This window comes from Mastigoproctus giganteus, chromosome 2 (genome assembly GCF_048544385.1).
Source record: "Mastigoproctus giganteus isolate SK-2022 chromosome 2, ASM4854438v1, whole genome shotgun sequence".
Taxonomy (NCBI): Eukaryota; Metazoa; Arthropoda; class Arachnida; order Uropygi; family Thelyphonidae; genus Mastigoproctus; species Mastigoproctus giganteus.
This window is the reverse complement of record NC_143576.1, coordinates 179,671,179-179,680,066: the sequence shown is the minus strand read 5'-3', so window position 1 is coordinate 179,680,066 and position 8,888 is coordinate 179,671,179.

The following is an 8,888-nucleotide window of genomic DNA, read 5'->3' as shown; positions in this document are numbered from 1 at the left end:
GGTTGAAGAAGAAGAAGAAGAAGAAAAAGAGAATCTTCATTGAAACAATAATAAGACGTAGGAAATACAGTTTATGTTGTAACCCACACGTCACTGCCACAGACCAGGGGTTTGCATCTTCAGTGATCAGTGAATTTAAATTATATTAAGGTAAAGGGTATTTACAAACATAATATACAAAGTGGCTAATATTTAAATCGAACAATGGGGATTGAAAAACAAGCAATGAATGAAGAGACTGTACGCCTCTTCAGGTTGAAATGCACTCGTCCATTTAACGGAGTATGTACTTAAGAACTTGTGACTTCGTCAACAATGAAGGAACTTCGAAAGGAAGCATCTTCATATTCCAAGAGTTGTAATCCAGCGAGGTTTGCGAGTCTGGAAAAGAAATGACCAGACATCGTTGGCACGATTGTTGGCGTTACGAGGATAACACTTGCTTTTCGTTGCCCTTGTCGATGAAAACTTATGAGGGTCGGCGTTGAGTTTTTATACCTGAGACAACTTCAGTAATCGATGGATATGTTAAATAACATACATCCAGACTACTGGAAGGCAAGGCACAGTTATAAATGTTCAGTTCTGCGAGGATTCTCTTCCTGTATCTTTTGTTATTGATCACTTTTTGGAGGTCACTGTTGATCGCCTGCACTGAGGATAACATTTGATTTGGCAAGAATCTGTCGGTAAGTACTAGCCGGTTATGGTCGGCTAGCAGCTGTACTGGATACTGGAGATAAGGAGGAGAAATGCACCAAGAACAGTGAACCCAGAAATTCGGCTCTGTAATGTTGCCTGTGGCAAACTTGATTGTGAATAGCAGCCTTCTTTCTCGAACGTAGGATCGGATCCTGAGCAGTTAGCATTAGTAAAGGCATATTATGCAAGAACGAAAACTTATACAGTATCAGCAAAAAAAAAAAAATAAATAAATAAATAAATATATATAGTATGTATGGATAGGAAATGCAAAGAAAACGAAAGCAGGAATTGCACCTGAATACGCGAAGCCGCAAAAACAAGATACAAAAGTATATTCATGAAATTAGAAAGAATTAATAGAAAATGCAAAAAGATAGAGAAGTATTTAACAAACACAAGGTGTCGACTCTAATAGACGGAAAGTAAGTAAGGGAAAAGAGTGAGAAAGAAAAAGAATGTTAAGAACCTAAAAAAAATATATATACAGTATATATAGAATTAAAGGCTGAATTAAAAAGCCAATCATATGTAGTTAAGCTGAAAGGGAAAGAAGAAATTTATTATTAAACAATGCTAAATAATAGCGAGCATCAAATTGAGGGTAATAGGACGATAAATAGGGAAAAAATGATGCAAACTAAATAAAATTGAGAGAGAGAGAGAGAGAGAGAGAGAGAGAGAAATTCTTTATTGCAACTAAATGAATACAATGTACATATATAGACTTAAGTGAAGTTGCAATTGTCCCGTCACGGCCAACGGCCAGGGGCTCATATTAGAAGAGATAATTAGTTCAGAGATAATAGATAATGCACATAGATAATGGATAATGCACATTGTAAAATTAAAAATGTAAAATGCAAGCATGCCATTACACTTCTTTACATTACGCAGTATTAACTGTATTTACAAGTTACGTCATACGGTTATATTTGCAATAAAAATATCTTATTTACAATTTTATTATTTAAAAATGTTATTTACAATAAAAATATCCAATATATACCGGTACATGAATGGCACTTCTCTGTCAAACGGATTTTGTCGTGGCATAGGAGAGCTTGGCAGATGGTGTCGACGGCGCACGAAACTTCTTATTCGATTCTGGGATTGGAGCGAGCTTCTAACACTTCTTTCCTGACGTTTTATTGCTGCAAAACCTCTGGAAATCAGCTTCGAGGTGGTGAACTTCAGGTAGCATTTGGTTTGGGAGGAAGCGGTCTGAGATATGAAGAGTCCGATTCCTCGAGCAGAGCATCGGGGTTGACCGAAGTTCTAGCTTGGGTATTAGCCAGTAACACGAATCCCAAATGGACGATATTGAGATCTGCCCCGTGATCATTTTAACTGTAGCTATCAGACGTTGTATTTCGGTGATATCAGGTAGTCGCTGCATCTCCAGTGAGGTAGTTAAGGCTGCAGTTCTGTCCTATAGTGGGAGACAAGCTTTCCGATTAGCCCATTTAAGTATCCAGAATTCTGCAGCGAGCATTGCATTGGTTTCTTCGTTATAGCAGTTGCTCATGCCCACAGTTCAGCAGCATAGAGGAATGGAGAATAGATTACTGTTCTGATGAATTTCTTAATTAAACGAGGCTCCTTAATATAAATTAGTTGTAGTTTAGCTTACCATCGGAGAGAGGCTACTCTGGAAGTGAGCTTGTCTACAAGAGCGCGAAACCGGAGCTTTGGGTCAAATACTATTCCCAAATCCGCATGTGTAGGAGTGGAAGATATTACAGCTCCATCGAGTTTTGGGGCTATTATTGTAGGGGTTGGACTGATAGAGAACTCCATTAGTTTTGTTTTTGTGGGTTGATCGAGAGTCCATACTGTTTGTAGTAAGAGGAGACGTTGATGAGTCTATTATTAATGCTTGCTGTAGCTTCAAGGTTATTGTTGGAAGCAATAGGCGTTAGAATTTTTATATCATCTGCATACGTGATGATTTTCTCATTGTTACGGACAAGGGGCGCAATGACAGCTGTAAATAATAAGCCAGATAGGACGCCTCCTTGCGACCACCAGTTCGCCCTTGTTCTTTGGTCGATCTCGACGTGCACGTACTCGACGATCCAACACATCCCAAAGATGATCGATAGGCTTTTCAGATCAGACTTTGGGCTGGCCAATCCAACTTGTCCACACCCATGTTCTCAAACCACTCTGTTACGACCCAAGCATTCTGGCATGGCGCGTTGCCTTGCTGAAACTGATATGGACGTTCCTCGAAGTATTGCCATAATGTTGGAAGTGCATAATTGTCCACACCCAAGAACGGCCATCAGACTGGTAGATTGCGAACTTCGACAATCTGTCAATAGAACTGTTTTCCACTGCTCTACAGTCCAGGATTCGCGCTCCTTACACCATGTTAATCGGCGTCTAGGATTAGTTGAGGTGATGAATTCTATTGAACTGTTGAGGTAATTCTGTTGAACGTGTCATCTTGCATGCCCACTTTTACAATTGTCTGTTCAAAGCCCAGTGTGCATATTTATAGCAGGTTCTCTGTCGTGTTGCATGCATAGGACCTGTTTCCCCATCCATGATGGGGTGTCCGGATATTAGTGGTAGGGCAGTGTATATACAGTGTATGCACATAAGTAATAGTACACAATGCCGAGAAGGCATAGTACAATACTGCCTTTTAATGACAATGTTACAAGGGTTACATGTTTAATGCAAAGGTGTCTATCAAACATAAACTTAGCTGTTCTTAAACAATGGACTCCATAATATCTAAATAATTAACCGAGTGATTCTAATATCTACATTCAGGAATAGACAGTATGGCTCTAAGTTTAAGTTAGCAATTACAGTGTGTCCGATCAACCAGAGAGAGTGTAAATAAAAACGGTGTTATATTTGCTTGAAAGGACAGTCCAAAAATTTTGTTCAAAGGATAGTTCAAAAATTTTGTTCAAAGTATAGTCCAAAAATTTTGTTCAAAGGATAGTTTAAAAATAAGGGAAGCTGACAAAGAATGTGCTGCATAGGTTACTACTTTAGCTGGGGAAAGACAGTTTCCATGTTTGAAGCCTCTCAGTTGTCAATGAGATGTGTTTAAGAAGTCTGGGGAGCGACAGGATGAACGCCTTATATGGACTGCACTAGTCGGAGTAACTTACTTCTGTTATACTGTTGCTATGTGTAGGACAGTTGAAGCAGGTAGAGATTCCTAAATCACTTTCTGTTTGTACAAATGCGTTTTCTTTTCAGTTAATTTCTGTATAAATCCAATTGTGTATTGATTGGGTACTTTAAATTCGCACGCTGTTCATTGCGGTTAAGTGAATGCGATTGGTTGGGATATAATGGAGTAATTATGGAGTAATACAGATATGCATCATATACCTCCCACCTGAGCACACAAAGGAGACAAGAAACGAACTCTATGCTTGGCTTGCTGCAAATCTAAAGCCATCAGTCGACACAGTAATAGCGGGAGATTTTAATTTGCCTCTTCCGAAACACAGGGAGGCCAAGAAAGAGCTGGATGCGACATTGGGTGCATTGCACTTAACGCAGCTTCCGACACCAGTGACAAGGGGAATGCAGCAACTTGACCTGTTGTACCATAGTTCCTTAGACATAAGGCTAACGCAAAACTGCATAAAATTTAAGTCGGACCACAATCCCATTGAAATAGAAGCAGCACTGAAGATACACAAATACATGCAGGGTAACCACACGAACTGGGAAAAGCAAAGGAAGTATCTTTTCTCCGTGAAGTATATTAATGCAGAGGTCATTCTCAGTCACCTGACTAGTTACAACTGGAATGACCTGCAAGAAAAGCCAGTAGATGAAGCTTTAGAAATGATCACTAAAAAGCTATACCAAACAGCATTGGAAGGAGCAGCAAAAGAAATCAAAATATCTGAGAGAACAAAAGAATGGTTTAACCCACAACTGAAAGCAAGTTTCCTCAGGAAGCAAAAACTGTATAGAAAATGGCAAAGAACGGGTCATCCTGCCGATCACATTCGTTATAAGAAAGAAAGAGCACATTTCATCAAAGCAAAACGACAGGCACACTGCAGTGTTATTCATAACAAACTAAAACGAGCAAAAAGAATTACTAGCAATAGAAATAACACAGAGAATATGACAGAATGCATTTTCAAGGAATGGGCTAATAACACTTTTAGTAACCTGCATGGACTGAATCAAATTGAGAACACTGATAATGGTAACAAAATTTTGGAATTCCTGAAAGATTTAAACAAGCGAAACTATTCGGCAAGAGAGGAACCAACAAGACCTCCATTGAGTGAAATACTAATCACCAAAGAGAGCGTAATGAAAGCAATCAACGATCTGCCCAATAAGGCCACTGTTGGACCAGACAAATTTCCAATGTTCATCCTTAAGATAAGTAGCCCATTTATAATAGATCTATTACTGCACATCTATCAGAAAATCATCAGGACAGGAGCTTTCCCGCAAGCTTGGAAAAATTACATTGTAACCCCAATACCAAAGATTAAACACCCAAAATTGGCTAAGGATTACAGACCAATTTCTGTTAGTTGCACCCTACAGAAGGTATTCGAAAAAGCGCTTCTTCCCACCATCAATCAACACTGCTTCAACCATAGACCACCACATTTGCACTCAGTTATTTCGGGTAGATCAACAATAACAAACTTACTGGAAACCCTTTTTCGCGTGCAGAAAGCACTAAATGAGAAAAAGCAAATTGATATTATTTTTTTGGATATCTCCGCAGCCTACGACAACGTCTCAATTCCAGCGCTCATTGCGATTTTAAAGAATTATTTTAATGTAAGAGGAAATCTGTTAACTATAATAAGCAGCCTGCTAGAACATAGGAAACTTATTGTTAAGCACCAAAAGCTACAATCTTGCTTTACCATCTCGCAAGGAGTGCCTCAAGGGGGAGTTCTTTCGGCTACTCTCTTCGCGGCCGTCCTGGAGCCGTTTCTTGCACGGTACTACAATTTTATAACATATGCTGACGATGTAAAATTCTTCATCACTTCCAAAGACCATGAATCAGCAGAAAGTATTTGCCAGATGGCAAATAGCACAATCCGAGAATTTGAGAGCTACCTGGATTGCATCGGGCTCCGTATTAATGCACAGAAGTCTGCCCAAATGACCATAAGTTACAAGCAGAATAAAAATGACATCTCAATCTCTGTGAACGGGTCTAGTGTGGAAAAAGTTCACTCTCACCTGGACCTGGGTCTTAAGTGGGATGACAGACTCACCTTTGCTCAACACTTCGCCCATATGAAGACAAAAATATTCGCCGCTTTATGGGCTACTAGGCAGGAACTGGTAGGAATTAGGGATCCTCAGCTAGCGACCAAGTACATTTTAATGTGTGTCCTGCCAATTGCAATGTATGCCTCGCAAATCTGGTCTTCAGCTCCAGATTCACATTATAAGTCCGTCCTTGGGATCGAGTACTGGTTCTTGCGATGGCTTAACAGAGTTGCTGGCCACCCTTTTACTATCTCAAGGGCCATTCTCTACTCAAACCTTAACATCACACCCTGGATGCAGCGGACAATTAACAGGAACATACACACTCTCGCACAAATGCTCACAGGCAGAGTGGATGCTCCAGTCCTGGATAATATTCTAGTTAAACCGCGTGCCACTGCTAGACGTTGCGGAGAACTAAATAATCCACTGCGTTCAGTCCTGAACAATCTTAGTAGCCTGCAAAGATTCTTCCCATCAAATGCAGCGAGAATATTTAACTCACTACAGATAGATGCCGAAAAACTGTGTGAGGATGCAACATACCGGAAAGAGATCTTCCAGGATTCGTACAGGCTTACTGAAATATGAATCGGCTGCAAAGTACTAAAGAATTGTGAATAAAAGTGAAGCTTTCTGCTTTAAGAACAATAATCTGTTGACTGTAAAAATATACCTTCTGTAACAGTTATGTTAATATGTAAGTTATATGTGCTGTATAATGTATGTACAGAATCATTAATGTGTAAATACTGTATATATTAAACATAAAATGTGTATATAATATTTCGGGACGAGACTACGTGTTCAGTATATGTAACCCACTGCACGTAGTATCTCGTACCCTGATATGTACTTAGCACCCTCCTGGCACTTTGCCGTCCCGGGGTGGTTTCCTTATGGAAATAAACAGATAATAATAATAATAATAATATTAAACGAGGATGATTTAAATATGAGTGAAAATGTTTGCATAAAACTTTATTGGCGCCACGTATAAGGTATATTCGGGTCAAACGGCACCTCGGGTTTCTCCCATCTCCGCGTATGCACTTTGAATCGGAAACCGAACACTATCAAGCCAGAGATTTGAAAGAGTGTGGGTTGTTCCTCTGGCTTATTGGCCGCCGCACCCCTATTGGGAAACAATGGAGGGGGGGGGGGGTTAAGTAGCAAGGAGGGGATCGATAGTAAAGGTGACCCCGTGTTTTTTTTTTTTTTTCAGTGGGGCATGCCCATGCCCTGCCAGAGTGAAAATTTGGGAAGGCGAGAAGAGGGAACCCTCTCCTCCCGTCCGGGGGAATTGGAAGGAAAAATCCGCTCAAGGGACGGCGGATTAAGAGTCGCCAATAGGCCCTCTCTGTATCAGGAACTCCATAGTGATCCGTGTCCAGGTTTTGTTCATTTTGGGGAGGAGAGTGGGAAGTCCCGTCCGAGAGTCAGTAGTAGTGAGGTTAGGTTCGGAGATAGTCCAGTATTCCGTGGGAAAAACAAGATTCTGTACTTGGTTACATTTCTGGAGTTTTCGTCGTCTGTGCCTTCCTTTGGGACAAAGTCCCATCTTTGGTTTCATGTTGTGATTTTTAAAATGGTTTACTCTTTAGTCCTTGGGACCAGAGGGAGCCCCATCCCTGCATGTTGACCCCAGACATGCGTAGATGTTTGTGTGTTCCGATGCGAACAGATGTTTGTCTGTTCCTTTGTGTTGGTATTCGTTGTTGGGATTTTGCTCTGTCTTCAGTTTTGATGTGCAGTGGTGATATAAGCCAAGATTATGGCGTTGGGAGGGTCCTTTGTCTGTAAAAGAGTTCCTGTGAGAAGTTGGTAAAGACATTATAGGTCTCACTGGATCCCAAGCGGTAATGCTCTTGGTCCTTTGGGTTAAAGTATATTTTGGTAATTAATACACATCTTAGATCTTCGTAGATTGGTCAAGTATATTGGCGCTACGTATCAATGTGAGCTTTCTGCCACCACAGTGGCATATTCACTTGGCAACCCTATATAAAGGTTTGGGTTCGACTATCCTCTTAGACCGCAGCAATTTTTGTTGGGCTTTTCACTCGGGTTCTGTTGTATTTAGGTCTGGAGCCACATCCAGAATACGTTGCTTGTAAGGGTAGCCGAGATGGAGAGTATGGAAACAAAAAGAGGAGGACTAATTGGACAGGTATTTTATTCGAGGGGAATGGTATGAGATAGTTCATTTTTTTTGACCGATGCAGAATCTATTCATTACCTTGCATCTTTTTTTTTTTTTTTCTGTTAGTTGTTGGCGCATCGGCTTCTGTGGCCATAATGCACCTCCCAAAGTTTTTGCATTTTTTTACTCTGATCCAAGCCTGAGGCGGAATGCGAACCCGCGACCTTTGGGTTGCCAAGCAGGCACTTTGCCCACCTGGCTAGTCCGGTCGGCTTACCATGCATCATTATGCACACACACACACAATTTCAGACAGAAGAAAGGAATAGGGTTTCTTTCCTATTGAGTTATTCCACGTTCTTCCTTCTGCACTGTATGGCGATTAGCCGTGAAAAAGCACTTTTACAGACATAGTACACATTCATTCATTTATTAATTACTCACAATATAGTCTCAAGATTATGTACATAAAAATATATACATGATTTATATAAAAAATATATATACATATAATTATATGCTCTGACATAACATTAAACTCTGGTGTGTGTGTGTATGTGCGTAAGTGTGTTCTTAATCAGGGTAGCTCCCAGGCATAAGCCCACATCTACCTTGAGAACTTGGGAATATGTAGTCTTTGCAAAGCAGTCCTGAAAACGTATGTTAAATTACCTGAGTCTGATTTACTCTAGCGCAATTCGCGCATGAAATCCCGCACCCGCTGGAGGTAGTGCAATACCAGTGAGTGCTAGCAATCCGCTCCCCGGGTTGCCCATACCAGGGAGCCAACAGGGGAAAAAAT